This window comes from Microtus oregoni, unplaced genomic scaffold (genome assembly GCF_018167655.1).
Source record: "Microtus oregoni isolate MIOR12 unplaced genomic scaffold, Mior012 000012F_ref0000307, whole genome shotgun sequence".
Classification (NCBI taxonomy): Eukaryota; Metazoa; Chordata; class Mammalia; order Rodentia; family Cricetidae; genus Microtus; species Microtus oregoni.
The window spans coordinates 2405621-2425263 of NW_024543071.1; the positions used below are offsets into that span (position 1 = coordinate 2405621).

Sequence of the window (19643 nt, forward strand, 5' to 3'; positions counted from 1 at the left end):
CTGAGTTCCACGCTGACCCTGTGGCCTCTTGCTTTTGGTGTAGGCGACACACTTTTGCTTGAGGATGCAAAAGAGATGATTAAGGTAAAGATCCTAGAACGGTCACCAGGTGCCAGGTCAGGTCTGTGTAGGAGCCTGGCAGTTCTTTCCCTACCTTCACTGACACCCCGCCTTCCTCTGTGCAGGCCCACCGTGTACAGTCCGTACCTGCAGGCCCCCTGTGTGTAGTCTGTATCTGCAGGCCCACTGTGTGCAGTCTGTACCTGCAGGCCCACTGTGTGCAGTCTGTACCTGCAGGCTACTGTGTGTAGTCTGTACTTGCAGGACTGCAGCCCACTGTGTTTAGTCCATACCTGCAGGCCCACCACGTGTAGTCTGTACCTGCAGGCCCACTGTGTGTAGTTCATATCTGCAGGCCCACTGTGTGCAGTCCATACTTGTAGGCCCACTGTGTGCTGTGTGTAGTCCATACCTGCAGGTCCACGGTGTGTAGTCTATACCTGCAGGCCCACTGTGTGCAGTCCATACCTGCAGACCCACCGTGTGCAGTCCATACCTACAGGCCCACTGTATGTAGTCCATACCTGCAGGGCCAGTGTGGCTACCACAGTGCTCATGTTGAAGTGACAGTGTTGGTACTGACTGTTGTCTGTTCTGCTTATCATCTGACTGACTGTATCCCCGAATCCAGTTTTCCAGAGGTGATGCCTTTGTCCAGTGGTATCTGCAACAGTGATATCTAGCTGAGGATATAGTCACCTGCAGAGGGTCAGCAGATGCGTCTTTTGACGGCTCAGATGTGGTGTCTCCTACACCGTTCCAGCTCTGACAGCCCAGTCATCTAGTGTAGGGCACAGCACCAAGTCAAAGGCTGCGCAGACAGAGGATTGTTCTGCAGTCTGTTGTAGATATTTTCTTTCATTCTTTCTTGGAGGGAATTAATTCCCCTTTTCCAAGTATTTCACGCTGTACAGAGTAAATGGCCACTGGGCAGACCCGAGGAGTATTCCTGCTGCACACTGGGCCCTCGTCTGTGAACGTGGCACTGGCCAGTGCACCGGTTTGTGGAGACTACAGGCGTCCGGTCCAGCTATGGTCTCCCTGGGTAGCAGCTGGAGCCCAGCAGAAGGGACTGATGCTCATCAAGCAATGCCAAACACATAATCTGCGGCCTCTGCCCCAGCGCCAGTTCTCTTTAAAGTCAAGGACGGATCGAGGACCCTCCATAGGGAGGCTTGAGTGGTTATCCGTGGGAGGCTTGTTGAGGACACATCCTTGGCTGAGCCGACAAAGGGCCACATGGCGGGACACTGGAGCAGACCCTGGGAACAAGGCTGTGCTGAGCAGGGTCATACCCAGATGCACGCTGTTTCCTTAAAAGCCTGCTCCTTCCCCTTTCCCTCAGGAAAACTGAGAGAACTCAGGAGTTGGGATGGGGAGTCACGCTTAACCGGACTAGGGAAGCCAGGTGCTTTCCTAGCGCAGTGTGGATGCCCCCGAAAGGCCCTCACCCATGGCCTTGGGGTTTCCTGTCTCAGACTTAGCAAGACTGAAGATTTGGAGACACAGTTTCTTCCCTGGGCTTTTCCTCTGGTAGCCTTGGCCAGGGAAACTGGGTGGGCAGGGTTAGAAAGTGGAGTCCTCCAGAGTCAGACCATCTGTGAGGATGGGGTCGGGGCCCTGGGCCTTCATGAGCAGTGGAGTAGAGGGAGCTTCGGAATCAGACAGTGCTTGGTTTGAGTCTTGGAGTCACTTCCTACTGGTTTGGACACGTCAGCTGGTGTTTCTGGGCCTCATGTGTCAGAAGTACCCAACACACCGTTCAGCAGCTACTGTGGGCATTTGGAGGTGGTGGGAGTCAGGCACAACAAGAAGTCAGCTCTGCTTGGTTTCTGGCTTCCACACTTGTGAGCAAGTGGCACAGCCTCCCCGTACCCCGTCAAGTCATCTGAAAACCAGTTCTGACACTTCCCAAGATGGCCCCGAGAGCCGAGGAGGTTAAACACATCAATTATGTGCGTTCAGTTTTAGGTCTCATCTTTACTTTTCTAAGCACACGGGGAACCTGTTAGCAGGTGGGCATGGTGCTGGGTAGTCAGGTGGGGTTCCCTGCTGGGGTGCTCCCTCGCAGCTTCAGTTTATTGAGGTGTAAGTCACACAAGATGAAAGCTTTCCGGGTATTCAGTTCATGGATTTTGACAAAGATAATCTAGTTATGTAACCATGGTTACATCGAGGTGTAAAATACTTCCAGCTTGGGAGAATTCTGTCGTTGCAAATAGGATCCATCTGGTTTGTGGAAGACCCCCACCTCACCTCAGATGGTAGGGGATCCCAAGGTCTGGGCCATGCCTTGTCAGGCAGGAAGCCTCAGGGGTCCATTGAACAAAAGGCAGGTTCCCACCTGGTCCCCGAGGCTCTTTCTACAAGGGATTTGTGGGGACTTTAGCTGTGCTTCCTAGCCTGCTCCTCATTGGTCATGGAAAAGGGGGGGGAGGAGACACGGAGCCTGCAGGGCTCCGCATTGGCCATGAAGAAGGAAGGCTTAGGCTGTAGGGCTCCTCATTGGCTACGGAAAAGGAAGGCTTAGACTGTAGGGATTCTTATTGGCTATGAAGAAGGGACCCTAGACTGTAGGGCTTCTCATTGGCTATGGAGAAGGGCGATAGACTGCAGGGCTCCGCATTGGCTATGGGGAAGGAGTCTTAGGGCCTGCAGAATATTCTTGTTCAGGCCCTAGACTGAGCAGTGCTGCCAGGTAGCGCCTGAGAATCCACGGAACTGGAAATCTAAAGATTTCGGTCCACGATCAGGTAGACTTGCTTTTAGGCCCCTATTGGTCCTGGATGGGGAGGAGAATACTTACCTCATGGCTAGAAAACAAGGTGGGTGGTGGTGACAGACACACACGGCAGGATCCTGGAGTCCAGGATCCAGGATCAAGGGGTTGATCCCAGGGTCTTAGGGGACAGCCCTCCTCTCTCTCTTCACTCTGGGGACCAAACTGTTAACATAACCAACACTTTAAACTGAGCATTGCTGGTGTGTTGGGACCCACCCCTCTCTGCTTTGCTGTTTAGGACTTGTAAGTTGTCTGGCTTGAGGTTCCATGCAGAGGGCAACTGAGGCCTCTGACCAACAGCTCTGCTGTATCATGTATAAATAAGGCTGCCACGGGCCATGCCAGAGGACCTGGGTCTGATTCTCAGCACACACACAGCTATCACAACTGTCTGTAACTCTAGTTCCAGGGGATCTGATGCACCAGACATTCAGGCAACACACACACACACACACACACACACACACACACACACACACTATTGTGACAAATGGACAAATGTCTCCTTTTGACAAGATAGTGGGGCAACACATCAGAGGCACATTTTTTTTTAGGGTGGATTTTCCATGATGTGTTGATAAATTGAGGCATTGTGGGAGCACGGGGCTGGGTAGCTGCTCATGCCTTTGCTGTGTGGCCCTGTGGGTTCGGTTTCTTATTTGCAGGCCGGTCAGTGTGACTTGTGAGGCATGGTTCAGGCTGGATGGTGGCAGCTGCCGGAGTCACCTCTTGTGTCCTGAAGAGATAGAACTCAGCGATGCTGAACTCAGATCATGTCTGGTGACAACAACGCTGTGCAATTTCCTGGGGCAAGCCAAGAAAAGGGGTGAGCAGAGATCGAGGAGGGGATCCTGAGCCTGGTGGGTTGAGGGGTGGCCCCAGAGGAGAATAGGATGGTGCCTGTTCTGTTGTGAGAACAGATAATGTCTGAGGCTGGATGGATTGATTATAAAGACCAGAGTCAGATAGAGGGGTTAAATATGGAGGTCAGAGAAGCAAAGCGCCCAGCCAATAGAGAGTTCTCACCTCTACCAATGCTCAGATCAAAGGATTAGTTCTGTCCTCAGACTGCATCTCCACACTGCAACTGTCTCCACCAAACCTCAGACTGCTTCAGACCTTTTCTCAGACTGCCCTGAGCTCCTGTCTCCTCCCGCCTTATACACCTCTCTCCGCCCAGCCACATCCCTCCTGTGTCCACCTCCATAGTGCTGGAATCAAAGGCATGCGATCCCAAGTTGTAGGATCACCTTTGTGTAAACTCTGCTTTTCTTTTAGACAGATTCAATCTCGTGTAGCCCAGGGTGGCCTTGAACTAACAGAGTTCCTTTTGCCTCTGTCTCCTGAGTCCTGGGATTTTAGGTGTGAGCCAACACTCCCTGACCTCTAGTGGCTTAGCTCGACACTCTGATCTTCAGGTTTTGTGCAAAAGCACAAACAAAATGTCACTCCAGAAGTTGCCATAAAGACCCTGAGAGAATGTAGAAACTTGTAATAGGGCTTTCCAAGTTTCATTTGGTTCCATCGAATGTCAGCCCACAGGATCTGACTGGTTATGTAACCGATTCTCTCAACTCTGCATCCCTGGGCCTTCAGTGAGCTTTCACTGAGACCTCAAAGGGCTGTGTGTCAGGAGTAGAGCCTGCAGCGTTCAGACAGGGGACGTGGAAATGGCAGAGGTCACATAGTCCTGTAAGGCTGATTTTTATAGCAAAACTCTGCATTGAATGGGGGTCAGTCAGGAAACTGATGTCCTTGCTGAGTGGCCTGAGGGAAGAAGGAGACATATTTTGATAGCCTGCAACCCTGCTGAGCATCCTGTGGGCTTTAAAGACCACCCTCCCCGGGGGGGGGGGGGGGGGGGGGCGGGGCGGGGACAGGAGAGATGGCTCAACAGTTTAGGGCACTTGTACTTGCAATGGACTCAGGTTCAAATCCCAGCACCTACATGACTGCTCACAACAGTCTGTAATTATTCCAGTTCAGGGGATCTGTTGTGTTTAGCATGGCTCCAGGGCCAGACCTTACTGGGGTGGTGGCAGAACGAAACACTTGAGCACACAGGAGAAGCTGGGTTCCGATGGAGAAACCGCAGCACCTCAGGAGCCTACCATGTTTATTATGTACTGTTGAAAGGGGAGGCAGGGCTATTGTGTGTTGCTGAACAAGGAGGTGGGGTTATCACAGGCAGATAAACAAGGAAGGGAGGTGGGTCTGTGGTTTGTAGCTGAACTGAGGACTCAGGTCTAAGTAATTGCCTTAGAATCAGGTGCTGGAGGGGAGCAGTCTCCAGGGGGGAAAGATTGGGGTGGAGGGAGAGAGCTGTGGTGGACATTTTCTGCACACGCTGTCGACATCCACACGCAGACCCGAGGAAGGCTTTGCTGTTTCCCTCTGAGCCTCACTGTGCCCTCCCTGGTCACGGCATTGTGGGGAGCTTTGATGCCCATGGGTCTCAGGCACTGGGGTCCCTGACAAGCTGGCGCCCGTGTCTGTGGCACACCTTAACTCAGGACTTTGCCCATGACCTGTGAGTGCCCTCCACTCCTCACAGGGCCTGACGCCTTCTTGCCTCCGAGGGCACGGTATGCATGAGTTGTGTGCAGACATACAGACAAAACATTCAACTACATAAAATAGAATAAATCAATCTCTTTTTTTTAAGATTTTTTTCTTCAGAATCCTGAGGTGAAGTCAGGAGAGGAGGAAAAAAAGAAAAACACTTTCTAAGAAATTCTCAGTCATGAGCTTGAAGTAGACTGCAGGACACAAACACAACCCTAAAACGCAATGACTGTGACTTACGATGGCCACTTGTATCCTATGACTCACGGAAGTGTCAGGACTTTGTGTCCCAGTATGTCTGCAGTCCCTTCCCTGTCCCAGGAGGACTCATTGCAGAATTTGTAAATGGGCCCCCACCTGCTTACACTCCACACGCCCCTCCCCCATCCCCCTCTAGGAGCTCATAGGCTGTTGGGACTCTGAGGTCATCCTAAGTCCACTCCACTTTTCCAACTCCAGATATCCCCACAGTTGGCAACTGGACTCTGAACTCAGCACTCAAGCTGAGGGCGGTTATAGCCAGCCAAGTTCCTGTGCCCTGTGTGGGGCTTGAGAAAGGTGGTATCTTGGGAATAGTTGAAGCCCCGGCCTCAAGCTTCTGCTCTGACCTGTGGTGAGGACTCAGCAGCCTCTGAAGCTCCCTGAGTTTCTGTTTTCCCCACTTGGAGGATGGAGCTGAGAAACGGAGCCTGCAACTCAAGGGTCACCAGGGAGATTTGCTGGGAAGAATTGGTCCTGGGTCTTGGAAGCCAGATAGTTGCAGGGAGCTGATGGAGTCTGGGGATCCTGGTGCAGAAACAAGGACACATAAAACCCAGGCAGGACTAGAACCATGGTCAGAAGCTGTCGAGGGTCTTCAGACTCTGGACAGCAGGGTGTCCAGGTAGGCAGGAGGTGAGAGGTAGGAGCAAACCACACTCTGTTCACATCCCCACCCAGTCCCCTGGAGAGGGCCTGCGGAGGAAGTAAGGCAGCATTGGTTCCCATGGCTGGAACTTCCCTGTCTGCTGTAGAAAGAATGATCGAAAGGAAGGAAAGAGGAAACAGCTGGGTAGCCCCACCCTGAGCCACCCTGACTGTCCCTAAAGCTGCAGGCTAGTATTCACGGTCCAGCATCACAAGTGGTGGCTTGTCCTCCATGGACCAGGACACTGAGACCTTCTGTGGGATGGAGAAGGCCCTGACGGCTCCCAAGCCCAAGGCACCTGTGCGGCATCGCTGTTCTAGACACTATCAATGGCACTCCCTGGGGACACTGACATGGACTATGAGGAGGCCACTCTTAAGACCCAGAGATTCCCCCAACCCAAATATGTGGTGAACTGCAGCACTCTGGACCAGCCCAGGAGTACTGGACAGACGGCCCATGGTTTCTCTTCCTAGGGCTGGGGATTATGGACCAGGCTAACACTGCGTGTCCCTGGTGTGTATGACCACAGCTCTGGATATCAGGCACCCAGCAAGATGGTGTCTCCTTGGCACTGTGTTGCTGATAGGGGTGCTGATGAGGAGAGCGATGTTGGCTTGCAAAAGACAAGCCACCTGGTTCCAGCTACTTCTTTGTTCCCCTGAAGATCTGAGGTTCCTCATCCTGGGAGGCAGTTTTGTTTCCTACTGGCAGGTTCCCCATGGTAAGGTACCCCAGGGTGCCCTCCCAGGGTTAGGCTGTGCAAGTTACACGTGGTGCCAGTCTGGGAGCGTGTGTGGAGAAAAGCTGGCTTATTCATCCCCTTAAGAAAGTTTAGATTCACGGCCGATGAGAGTGTTCATCTGGAGGTCTGGGTTTCTGAGTCCTCTGTTGGGTGGAGCCAGGCTCCAGGGCCTCAACAGTCAGAGCTCTCCAGCGTGTGGTTTCCACCGCTCCTGCTGTGTCTGCTCTCATCCGTCCTTCTTTGTCCTTCTTTGGTTTCACTGATCCGCCTAGAGCATGGATGGCATTTTGGTACCTACACCCCAGCAATGGTCATCACAAGTGCTTCCTCTCTCTTTCGGGTCATCTGTCTGGATTTTGCAGCAGGGAACTTCTGTGGGTGGAGCATGGACCTGGATTCAAGGGAGCTTTTCCTTTTCCAGATGCAAGAGAGGTTTTTGAGTTTATTTTTTTTAAAATCAACTTCGTTGTGTCTTGATTTCCATAAATCCCGATCTAGGGTGAGTGTGAAGATGCAGTAAAAGGGTTGTGGGCAAAGGGGATGGGGCTTCTGCGGCCCGCTTAGGAGCCCTTAATGTTTGCTCTTTATTATTAGATGAGATTTATGCACCAATAGACACACAGGTAGTGAGTACATAGCTCGTGGGGTTTTGGTATGTGTATATGCAAAGTACCAGATTCTTAAGCATGCCTGCTCTGGTCTCTGTGTTTTCCCTGGTCATTAGTTTTGTGGCCTTAGAAGAAAGGTCTTTGGGAGGTGATTAGTCATGAAGGCTAAACCTCATCAATGGGATTAGTGCCCTTATAAAAGATTCCCCAAGAGCTGCCCTGCCTCTTCCACCATAGTGGACACAGCCAGATGGTGCCAGATACATCCCAGAAAGCAGGCCTTTCTTCAGTAGCTGTTGGATTTGCTTGGGATTGTTCTTGGGCTGCTCAACCCGAGCTGAGAAATTGATCTCTGCTGTTTGTAAACTGCCCGCTTCATTATTTCCTTGCAATCCAAATGGACTAAGCCAATATCTCCCAGGCACATACTGCGAATATTACCTGGCATGGCAGAAGGGACCTTGAAGGTGTGCATAATACAAGGGGAGGAAACGCTTCCTGGATTACCTGGAAGAAAATGGATGCCCCGGTGTCATCTCAAGGGTTCTCATAAGTGAAGGAGACAGGCAGGATGATCAGACGTGGCATTTTGAAGCTGCAGAGCTGCTGCCTGTGGAGCTGGAGGAGAGCTGAGCAAGGAATGCAGATGCCCTTGGGAGTCTGAAAAAGGCAGGGGATGGATTCTTCCCGGCCCCTCCAGCAGGAACCAGCCCTGCCCCCTTCTACCTTGAATGTGGCCATTAGCCCCATTTCAGATGCCTGACCTCCAGAACCATTAGAGAATGAAGGCGTTTTGTGTTAAGCCACTAAATGCTAATAACTTGTTACCATAGCAACAAGAAGAAGCGTGTTTTAAGCACCACATCAGGCAAAAATCGAGGATATTTTTTAAAACGTTGTCCGGGCTGGCCTTGGACTTGCTATATACCCGAGGATGACCTTGAATTCATCCCTCAGCCTCTCGTCCCTGCCTCTTAAGTGTTGTTATTACAAGCATGTGCCACCAAGCCCACTTTCTTCTGTGCTGCACATGGAACCCAGGGCTAGCACACTGGACTAGCAGTCTTAACCGGCCTATACCACCAGCTCTTACGACTGCATCACTCCACAAAGTTCCCTGTGCCCCTTTATGTGCCCGTGGGCTCCTTAACCCAGCCTCCCTATTCCTAAACTTGATTAAACTGCACTTGGCTTATCCATTCTCTTACAAACTGTGCTTGACTCCTGTGAAAGCAACAACAAATAAACAAATTCTACTATGTATTCTGGAATAAATCTCACGTTAGATGCAAACCTTCATGTCTCATAGGTAAAGGCCTGAGAGTGGAGTTACTGGGTTGTAGGTTTGGCGCACACAGGGATTTCAGCACATGGGAACTGGGTGTCAATGGCTGCCCAGCTTGCTTGTAGTAATTTCTGGGAGTACACGTCTGTACCAGAAGAGAAGGTTTCAAGACTGACTTGGAAACCCTCCATGATGGCTAGGTTGCAGGTGGCTTCCCACGTTCATGAACACCTTTTCTCTATCCCAGGTGGTACTGGAGCTTCCTTATAGGTCTTCCTGAGTGGAACTCTTGCTAGCTCTGTTCGTAGCATGGATTCTGAGGCCTGTGGCAGAGCCCTTTCTTTGGCAGAACTGTTGAAGTAAGAATTGGATATCCCTGGAGTCCAGCTAGCTCTGAGTTTTCAGTCCCATCCCCCACCCTAAAGGAGTGGCTCAGGGGCTGGCCTGTTTTGGAGATCAGTCATAAGGGTCAGCTCCTCCCACGGGAAGGGAAGCTGGCCCTTCTTGCAGACAGCGCAGGAGACAGACTGGGAGAAAGCAGATGGCTTCCCAGATGGCAGAGAGCACAGCCCAGCCGATGGAGAGGGTTGTATGAGGGACGAGGATGGCAAGGGGAAGTAGTGGGTGCCTCATTCAGGCAACTGATTGGTTAAACAGTTGAATCGTATGCAAAAAGCATACAGCAGGTACTAGAGGCAGGGATTATACCATGACATTCACAGTTAAGATAGGGCTGAAGGGGAGCAACCTGGAGACAGAAACCAGCCAGGTGGGTGAGGGATCCTCCGGGAAGCTCTTCGCACTACTCTGTCTGTCTCATGGTGTCCCCTCTGCCATGGTCCCCTCTGCATCTTGCTCAGTGAGCACAGTTCCCCTACCAGTCAGCATCCTCTTTCTGGGGTGTCTTCCCACAGCCTCCAGCGGCATTAGTCTGTCCTCTCCCTCCCCCTCCCTGCAGCATTTACTCAGCATCTCCTAAAGAGCTCAGAAGTCTATGGCGCTTCTCATGGTATCGATCTGAAGTCACTCACTCAGTTCAGAGGGTGGACAGTCAGCTCCTCTTGGATGACATTCACAAGGCTGCGTGTTCTCTGGTCCAGATGATGGCGGTCTGATGGGGCGGGCAGAAGAGGGATAGAACACAGGCTGGGGAGATGTATATTAAGGCCCTGGTTGGTTCTGCTGATTTCCTTTGCAGGGAATGCTAGAGTGATTGCCAGTGGCCGGGTGCTCACTTCCCCAGTTCATGTGTAGCTTCTGGAACCTCCTTGTTCACTCTCTCAGGGTGTTCTCAGCATTTGCTCACACCCTGCAGGAGCTCCCAGACTAAATGGGAAGCAAAGGCTTGTGCGAGTGTCCCTGGGACCAGCCCATTTCCTCATCACAGGGACAACATGGGACTCACACATTCCAGGTTCATTGGGGTGTGCCTGGTCATTCCGGGAGGGGACAAAGCATTCCACTCTGCAGAGGAGATGGTGCCAATTAATTGAGTTCCAGACAGGCTGTTGAGGATAATAACACTGAGGTCAGCGAGGCTGTCCTTGCAGGACACCGTGGCCAAACGAAGCCAGAATGCTACGTCCTTGGAGGAATAGGCCCGTGGTACAAGGTATAAAGAGGCAAAGGGACCACTGTGGGTGCCCAAATCTCCTTCCTAAGCCCAGATGGGGCCATTGGTTGTCTCCTTCCCTGGGCCCAAGCATTGCTGGCTTTGCTCTGTCCCAGGCCTGTTCTCCCACCTCAGGTCTGCAGGGATTCAATCTGTGCTTTAGCCAAGGTGCGTGGTTGGGTAGAGGTTGGGATAGGATGGGATGGGTGGGATAAGGAATTTGGGGGTTGTTTGCTCTATTCCTAGTTTGCACAATCTTGACTTTAATAGGTTGAAATTCAAAGCTTATCTTTATTTGGTGGTCAAGCCTTTGCCTTCTCTGGCAGGTGCAACGCTAGGGACAGTTTATGAAAACATTTCTGCTAACCTCATCATAGAGTCTTAGGTGGCCAGTGGGCTCCCAGCTGACCTCTGGGCTCACGGCTGACCTCTGGGCTCCATGCTGACCTCTGGTCCCTAGGGCCTTGATACCCACCCCTTGCTCTGTTGGAGATGCCCCAGAACTAAACTCCCTCCCTAGAAAACACCTTCAAGAACCCGTTACCTTTCTCGATAAGACTTTAAATAGATCCAGCCTGGGGATGAGGGGTGTTGGGGGTGGCTTATTCTTTAGTATCTCCCAGGGTTTCTCTCCTGCCTCTCTGAGTTAAGTGTTCTTTATCAACTCCCCTCAGAGGGACGCTCCTCTTGAGATTCTGCCATGCACACTTACCTTAGCAAAGCCTGCTATTAATCAGTTCCTGGACCCAGCTGACGAATCCTGTTTTTGTTGACATGCAAATTAACCACTAAAGTTTTTTTTTTTAATTAAAAACACTAAGAAATAATTATGGGTTTTAAGCTAAAAGGATCTTAAGAAGTCTTTGAAAGAACTTTTTCTCCTTTCTCCCTGTAAGCTCCCAAGGCTCTCCCCTGTGTGGGAAAGTGTTACCCACTGTACTGAGTGGGAGTGGGGTGTCGGGTCCCGGAGGTGTCCTTGCTGTCCACACAGCAGCTGCCTCCCTCTCTCCTGGACTGTGCTGGGCAGTGGTCCTGGCTTGTTCTTCCCAAGGCTCCCCTGAGCCTCTGAGCATTTCTCTCTCTTTGCCTTTACCTTCTGGAAGCAGCAACTTTGTACCATGGAAACAGTCCTGCAGAATTTGTGTAGTTTTGCTCTATAGATCGGGCTATCTCAGCACTCACTATGTACTCCAGGCTAGCTTTGTGTAATGAGCCTCCTACCTCGGTCTCCCAAGAGCTGAGATTCTAAGTATGAGCTGCCATAGCCGCTACACAGCCTGTATCAACGCCGGTGCTGTTGGGGCCAGTGTGACTCCCAAGGGCTATCAGGAATCTCAGCATTCATTCCACAGCGCTTTGGTTCCTCTGCCACACAGGGAGAGGGAGGAGGGCGGCCACTTCTCAGTCCCTCAGCTACATCAGCATTCTGGACTTCAGAATGGCTAAGAAGAAGCTGAGGTAGACCTGTTCCTGGTGCTACCTGCTCTGTGACCACATCCTAATGCTGCCGCATCCGGGTAGAAAAGAGCTCTATCCTGACCTGTTAAGTTTCTAGATGGGAAGCCAGGCTTCTGTGCAGGGGTCAAGGCTGCAGTCATGGCCACATGGATTCCATGTTCTTGATTATTCTAAAAGTGCCCCTAGGTGAGTAGACAGCCGAAACGGGAAGCTGGGGCCAGACAGTCTCTCTCAGCCTTGACAGTGCTGGCCCTCACAGTTCCCATCACTAGGCGTTTTCCTGAAGCTTCCATCTGCCAAGTTTCTGTCTGGTATGGATTTTTCAGCCTTGATGAACTAACCCACAGAATCTAAATGTAGAGGGGATATATTTACTGACCTTGTATGTTTGAAGGTCTCTGCCCGTTCCAGGGCGTAACCAACGGATCATCTCCTCTGCAGCAGCTGGACCAATTTTATGATGATGATGATGCCACTAAATAAATAAATAAATACACAATAAATAACTAAATATTGACTGTTTGCCATGTACCAGACTTGGTAGGTATTTTTTACTTAATGCTCATAGTGCACCAAAAAAATAGCTCACCATGGTTACCCAGCCTCATTTTCTGGGTGAGTAAAATGAGGTCCCAAGAAGAAAAGTCACCCACTCCAGGCCTGCATCTGGGAAGTGGCCAGGCCAGGATTCAAATCCAAACTTTCCTAGTTCTGTTCTTGGTCTTCTGTGATATCAAATTATCCCTCCCCTGTTTGGATCTTTGAGGTTTGACCAAGTAATAGCTTGAAAAATGAGAGCTGTTGTTAGTTCCGCAGCCCAAGGAAGGCAGAACTGCACGGTTGCCTGACTTGCGAATGCTCTAATTCCCCTGCACTTTTTTTTTCTCTCATGTGTAAAATGGAGATTTTCATTCATTACTGTTAGGACTGTATGTGTCCCCCATTTTTCATGTGTTGTGAAATTAATGCCCAATAGAACAATGTTGAAAGGTGGGCTCTTCCCAAGGTGATAGATCGGTCATAAGGACTCTGCCCTTGTGAATGGGTTAACACGGGCTGGGTTAGTGATCACAAGGATGGATGGGTTAACGCGTGTACCTCAGGAGTGGGTTAGATCACAAGGGTGGATGGGTTAACGCGGTACCTCAGGAGTGGGTTGGTTATCATGAGGGTGGATGGGTTAACGTGGGTACCTCAGGAGTGGGTTAGATCACAAGGGTGGATGGGTTAACGTGGGTACCTCAGGAGTGGGTTAGATCACAAGGGTGGATGGGTTAACGTGGGTACCTCAGGAATGGGTTAGTGATCATAAGGGTGGATGAGTTAGTGCGTGTACCTCAGGAGTGGGTTAGATCACAAGGGTGGATGGGTTAGCGTGGGTACCTCAGGAGTGGGTTAGATTACAAGGGTGGATGGGTTAATGCGGGTACCTCAGGAGTGAGTTAGATCACAAGGGTGGATGGATTAACGTGGGTACCTCAGGAGTGGGTTGGTTATCATGAGAGTGGATGGGTTAACGTGGGTACCTCAGGAGTGGGTTGGCGATCATGAGGGTGGATGGGTTAACGTGGGTACCTCAGGAGTGGGTTGGTTATCATGAGGGTGGATGGGTTAATGCGGTACCTCAGGAGTGGGTTAGATCACAAGGGTGGATGGGTTAACGTGGGTACCTCAGGAATGGGTTAGTGATCATAAGGGTGGATGAGTTAGTGCGTGTACCTCAGGAGTGGGTTAGATCACAAGGGTGGATGGGCTAACGCGGGTACCTCAGGAGTGGGTTAGATCACAAGGGTGACCTCCTGATAAAGGGTGACTCCGTCCTGTCTGGTCCCCAGATCCCTGCTCCTTCTACCTTTCTGCTCCCTGCCATGGGGTGACACAGCAGGAGGCTTCTCGGCCTTATACTTCCCAACTTCTGGAACTTGTTCTAATTTGTTCTCTGTTGCTGTGATAAACACCATGACCCACGGCAGCTTACATTTCCAAGTAATAGGCTTCATGAGAGAAGATAAGTCCGGAACCAAAGCAGAAGCCAGGGAGGAACTCTGCTAACTGCTCGTCACCTCCCCCTCCCCGTGGGTGTGGTGTGTGATGTGTGCATGTGTGTGGTGTGTGTGTGTGGTGTGTGGTGTGTGTGTGTGGTGTGTGTGTGTGGCATGTGTTAGGGTGTGTGTGTTAGTGTGTATGTGGTGTGGTGTGTGGTGTGTGGTGTGTGCGTGGTATGTGTTAGGGTGTGTGTGTTAGTGTGTGTGTGGTGTGTGTGTGGTATGTGTTAGGGTGTGTGTGTTAGTGTGTGTGTGGTGTGTGTGTGGTATGTGTTAGGGTGTGTGTGTTAGTGTGTGTGGTGTGTGTGCTGTGTGTGTGTGCTGTGTGTGTTTGTGTGTGTGCTGTGTGATGTGTATGTTATGCCATACCATATTTCTCATACGACTCAGGAGGTAGTGCTGCCCACTGTAGCTTGGGCCCTCTCACATTAGCAGTCAAGACTGTTCCTTGTAGACATAACAGCCCATCTTATTTGGGCAACCCTCTGCTGAGACTCCATCTTCCCAGGTGACTCCTGGCTGTGTCAGCTTGACAGTAAAGACTTCCCAGGTACTCAGGGAAGCAAATACTCATTGTGAAATGCCCAGCCCTACACGTTCTGTTGACAACAAACTTGTGTCATGGCTTCGTCTGTGTGGGGCCTGATTTCGGGAGAAATGCTTCGAGCTGGAGAACTGCATCCAGCTGGGCAGCACCCAGACCTTCGAGGCTCCATTCTTCTCTTCCTTAGGATGGGAATCATGACAGTGTCCGTCAGCAACTTTGCAAGGCCGGGTTTTCTGGAGTCTCACTTATTAAGTGCTCAGGTTGGCACGTAACGTGTGCCCAGTGAGAATTTGCCCGTAGATTTCCAGGCTTGTTTATTTCCAGCAGTTTCAAACCACAGCTCCAGTCCGAGTAACAAAAGGCATTACGCGGAAGGCTGACTTGGGCTACAGGTTGTAGGTCCTTCATCCAGACACGGCAGGAACTCAAGAACCCGGAGGCAGGAACTGAAGCAGAGACTGGAGGAGTGCTCCTTGCTCCCTGTGGCTTGCTCAGCCCACTTTGTAGATGGCTGAGGACCACCTATGTGTGGGGCACACCACCTACAGCGGGCTGGGCCTCCCACATCAACCATTAATGAAGAAGATGCCCTCCAGGCCAATCAGATGAAGGCAATTCCTCGATTAAGCTGTCCCCCTCTCAGGTGGACACAGCAGGTGTCCACAGCAGGTGGACAAAGCTAAGGAGGGCAGCAAAGATAACCTTAGATCGCTGCATCCCACACGCGGGTGCACAGGATGCGCCTCTACCAGCCGAGCTGTACCCGCTCCCGTGTTATTTTGGCGTGGTTCTCAGTCACCGTATTGTTTCATCTGTGAATATTTGAGGCTGTCTCCTTGTAGGAATTTTTTGGTAAGGATTCCACAACTGTGCTGTGAATAAGAAGTCATTAATATCAGGCCCGTGTTTACATTTTTCATCATCTCACAAATTAAACACAAAGATTACGATCCTCTAAAAGCTCACAGGTTGCGACCTCTGTGACTGATGTGTTTTGAGTCTCTGTAGAGCTGTAGGTGTCTGGGGCAGAGTCAGGCCCTGGAAACCACCTATGGGACAGCATTTTTAGGAGTCCAGGGACACCAAGGTTTCCACTTCCAAGCCCTCCAGGGGGCGCTCATGCACACCAGTGTGAAACTCGCTGATCCACATCCCCAGCCCCTTTTCCCTTCTTCCTCTGGTTGTTTCATGGAGAAACTCAGTTTTAGAGAGGCTGACACCTGAACGACACCTGCCGGTTCATTGCCAAGCACAGATGGACAGAGTCCTATCTCCTGGTACCCAATGGTGCCTGAGGACGAGGCAGGGTTGTTGTCATGCCCCAGAAGCTGGCACAATCCTCTGTGCCTTGTAATCAAATGTTCTGGGATCCTTGGGAAGATGCGGCGTAGCCAGGCATGGATGGAAGGAGGCCATAGATGGTACACTGGGCTTTCCAGTGCTGGGTTATCAGTAGGCTGAGCTTTCCCTCATGGGGACTCTGAAGTCCTTGACAAGACTGAGGACGTGGCAGAAGCTTTGACCTTGCAGCTCTGGCCGCAAGGTGATGAGTTTGGCTAGCACCGAGCAGCACCCGTGATCAAGGCTAAGAGGGTATGGTGCAAGGCTGTGGTAGTGACTTCACAGAATGTGAACTAAGAAGTTAGAGGCGTTGGAAACGGGAATGATGGGGCTTGGGATGAGAGAGAGTATAGAATCTTCCTTGTCTGGGAACCGTGAGGGTTTTTCTGGCGAAGGGGGTATCTGAGGAGAGAGGCCTATCTGGCTGATTGAACAGCGGATTCCACATTGTAGCATAACTGGGTTGGTGTATTCCTAACACTCTGGCTGAGAGGTAAAGCCCCAGTTGGGAAAGACCTCGTTGTCTCCCGAATCTGTGGCTAATCTGGTCCACTGTTGGACACATGGAAGCACCCACCTGTCTGTCTGCTATAGTTTCTTCTCCTGTTGGTGTGCTGGAATCCTCAGACAAAAGCAGATATTCCTTCTTCAAGGAAGGAAGCCTTTATTCTGTGCGGAGTTCAGGGCTGTCAGCCATCATGGCGAGGAAACCATGGCGGCAGACGCTTGAGGCACCTGATTGTATTATAGCCACAATCAGGAAGCAGGGGGTTAGGGAAGAATGTAGCTTGCTCAGCTCCTCCATACCATCACGTCCCATTGCACATTCCAAGGTCTCAGCCGGGAAATGGTGCTCCCCGCAGAGAAGTGGGTCCTTCCACCTCAATTTGGACAACCAAGATCACTGCCTTCAGGTATGCCCGGAGGGCAGCTGATTCTAGATTCTGTCAAGCTGACAATTAACACACACACACACACACACACACACACACACACACACGTCTGTCCACTCCAGTCTATCCATCCATTCACCAGTGCATCCAACTATCCGACATTCACAGCCCCGTGACTTGACAGGAGCTGGGGGCATCAGCAGACAGGAAGACCTGACCCCCACCCATGGGACAGAGACTGTGGGGTGGGGGAGGGGCGATGGTGGCCAGAACTGCCTTGAGACATGCCGGGTGCTGGTGAGGGGCTGCGTGGCTGCTGAGACTAGTTTATGTAAGTCGTTGGTTGCATTTCCTCACCTTTTCTAGCAGCTGCCTGGACATGCGTGATGTAAAGGCCTGGCCACCTGTGTAAGGTGAAACTGTTCTACCCAGCTGAGCATCTCCTCTGGGAAAACCTGCCGGTTCCGGACTCGTCTTGTCTCTTGGACTGTTCGGGAAGCAGGAAGGAATACTAGAAGGTGCAGCCCCCCCCCCCCCCCCCCCCCCCCGCCCCGTGGCAGCCCCCATTCGGCTCATACCGGATGCTTTGGTTTCAACCACGGAGCATCCATTTCCATAAATAGGACTTACATGTGGAGAGCAGCTATTTTATGCTCAAGCATTCTCTGTGGTGAGAGGGTCTCCCCGCTCGTGCTAATAAAATTTCCATTTACTCTGGACATCAACCGCGTTAATAAAAAAAAATACCATCAATTATTTATCGAGATGGAACTCAGACTTGATATAATGTGTTAGTTCAGCTAGTTTACCGAGATGGAACTCAGACTTGGTATAATGTGTTAGTTCAGCTAGCCGTGAAGCCTGCTCCAGGGCAATAAAAGAGGACATTTTCCAGTAACCTTCACATGACCTTGAGCAGATTAGCTTTCCAAGGAGACTGCAAGGAGGGTGTACACGGAGAGAAAGAGCAGGCTTCCCCACAGAGGCTGTGATTTAGGTAAATGCCTGTCGTCCGGGGAAAGAAGAAATGGAAAATATATGTATTGCATGTTTTAAAGTCGTAAGACCTTAATAAAATGCCTTTAGAAAGGACTGTTTATTTAATAGATAAATAAATCCGAAAGTCGGCAAGGAAAGGCGAGCCTGTGTTGAGGCCACCTGTCACGTTTTACGTGAGTCTGGAGCGCTGCAGTGTGAGGTCCGCCCAGTGGCTCCGGCTTCGTCTTTAAAAGTGTTGTATTTAGGGTGGAAGATCGATTTTCATGTATCTCAGACAGCCGGGGAGTCTGCTCCCTGCCAGATGCTGACTAATGTCCCCCATGGAGACAAGGGCAACAAGCGAGTTTATGAATTACGACTCGTTTTGCAAGACAGTTTTTTTAAGGAATGTTTTCTCTGATTAAAGCCATTAGAGCTCAGAGCAAATAGAACTGTGTCGTATTTTTACGTGCCTAGCATTCTGTAGCCGGAGCCAGATGAAGCTCACATTTTAATTCTTAGGCCATTAAGGCAAGCCACGAGGGTTAAGCTAACTAGCTGCTCCCCACTGCCAGGCTGGGGTTCAACGGAGTTCTGTAGCAGGAGACTTATTGATTTAGTACCCTTATCGGTTTGTCTTTACTTCACTGCGGAAATACTCTCATTTCCTACAGCCTTCTGTGGCAAAAGTTATTTTTAAAAGCGGCATGGTCGACGAAGGTATTTGAGGCTTCCAGGATTAAAAGTAAATGAACAAAACCCCCTTGTCAACTTGCATTTATAGTCACTAAACTATTAAAAAAGATCATCTATATCCTAATTGCACAAGACACCGGGGTGGTATTAACTGATCTAACGGTGAACTAAGGACGTAGATCAGTGGTAGAGCACTTCTGGCATCTGCGAGGCTCTCAAGCCTTAGTATCAGAGAAGATCATCTAAACTACTGACGAAGGAAACTTGGCGATTAAATTTCCTTCCACCAGAAAGCACCAGGACCTCTTCCCCTTAGCCCTGCCAGGGCTTTGTGATTGCTGCTTTGCATCTTTGAAATGGTCTCTGTCCTTCTAACTTCTGTGACTTAAAACTTTAGGGTCCCTTTTCTGTTCCTACCAAGAGCACTGGGAGAGGAGATGCAGCCTGCTGGCTGGAAGTAAGGTCACTGGGGGTGTGTCTTTGAAGGAGATACTGTAATCCCCCAGTGTCTGTCTGTCTGTCTGTACTTCCTGGCCCGAAAGAGGTGAGCAGGCTTCCTCCAGCACGTGCTCCCACCACTGGCCCAGAGCAACAGGGCCAAGGCCCCAGAGCCAGTGCTTTGAGATGTCAGTCAAAACAAACCTTCCTTCTTTTCAGTTGATGACCTCAGGCATTCTGTCACAGCCACAGGAAGCTAACCCACGCACGGTGCTGTGGACAGGCCTTGGACCAGTCTGTGTGATCCAGCGGGAACACTGGGGTGTAGATCTCTCCAGATTTCTAGGGTTTTTAGATCTGTCCTTGGCCACCTTCCTAGTGAAACATTTCCCTTTTCCTACATTCATCTGTCTTCCTTCCCCTCTTCTACAGCCTAGCCTGCTTCCTTGTCTTCAGCTTCTTTCCTTTTTCTCAAACCCACCAGTAAGAAACGTCCCGCTGGCCAGGCTTTTGGTGTCACGCTTGTTTGCGTCTGAGCTCGCGTCCTGTGGAGACGTCACTGTACAGCGCCATGAACTAATGACACATGGTATTTCCCTTTGTAGATGGCCTTTGTCTTAGTGAGAGCCAGAGAAACACTCTTGTTCCCTATGCCCGTAGACTCATAGACCAGCTCTGGTGTC

General features: G+C 50.8%; 1 protein-coding gene and 1 long non-coding RNA gene across 3 annotated transcripts in view; one reads left to right on the forward strand and one right to left on the reverse strand.

The window, feature by feature from the left end:
- The window catches only part of Hspa12a (heat shock protein family A (Hsp70) member 12A), a 148995-nt gene that overhangs the window by 91725 nt on the left and 37627 nt on the right, over positions 1 to 19643 (forward strand). The window lies entirely within an intron of this gene.
- On the reverse strand, positions 7396 to 9094 carry LOC121454014. The gene is made up of 3 exons (XR_005975149.1): positions 8962 to 9094; positions 8175 to 8327; positions 7396 to 7431 (listed from the first exon to the last, which is right to left on the reverse strand). It is a non-coding gene; the product is annotated as an uncharacterized LOC121454014 (long non-coding RNA).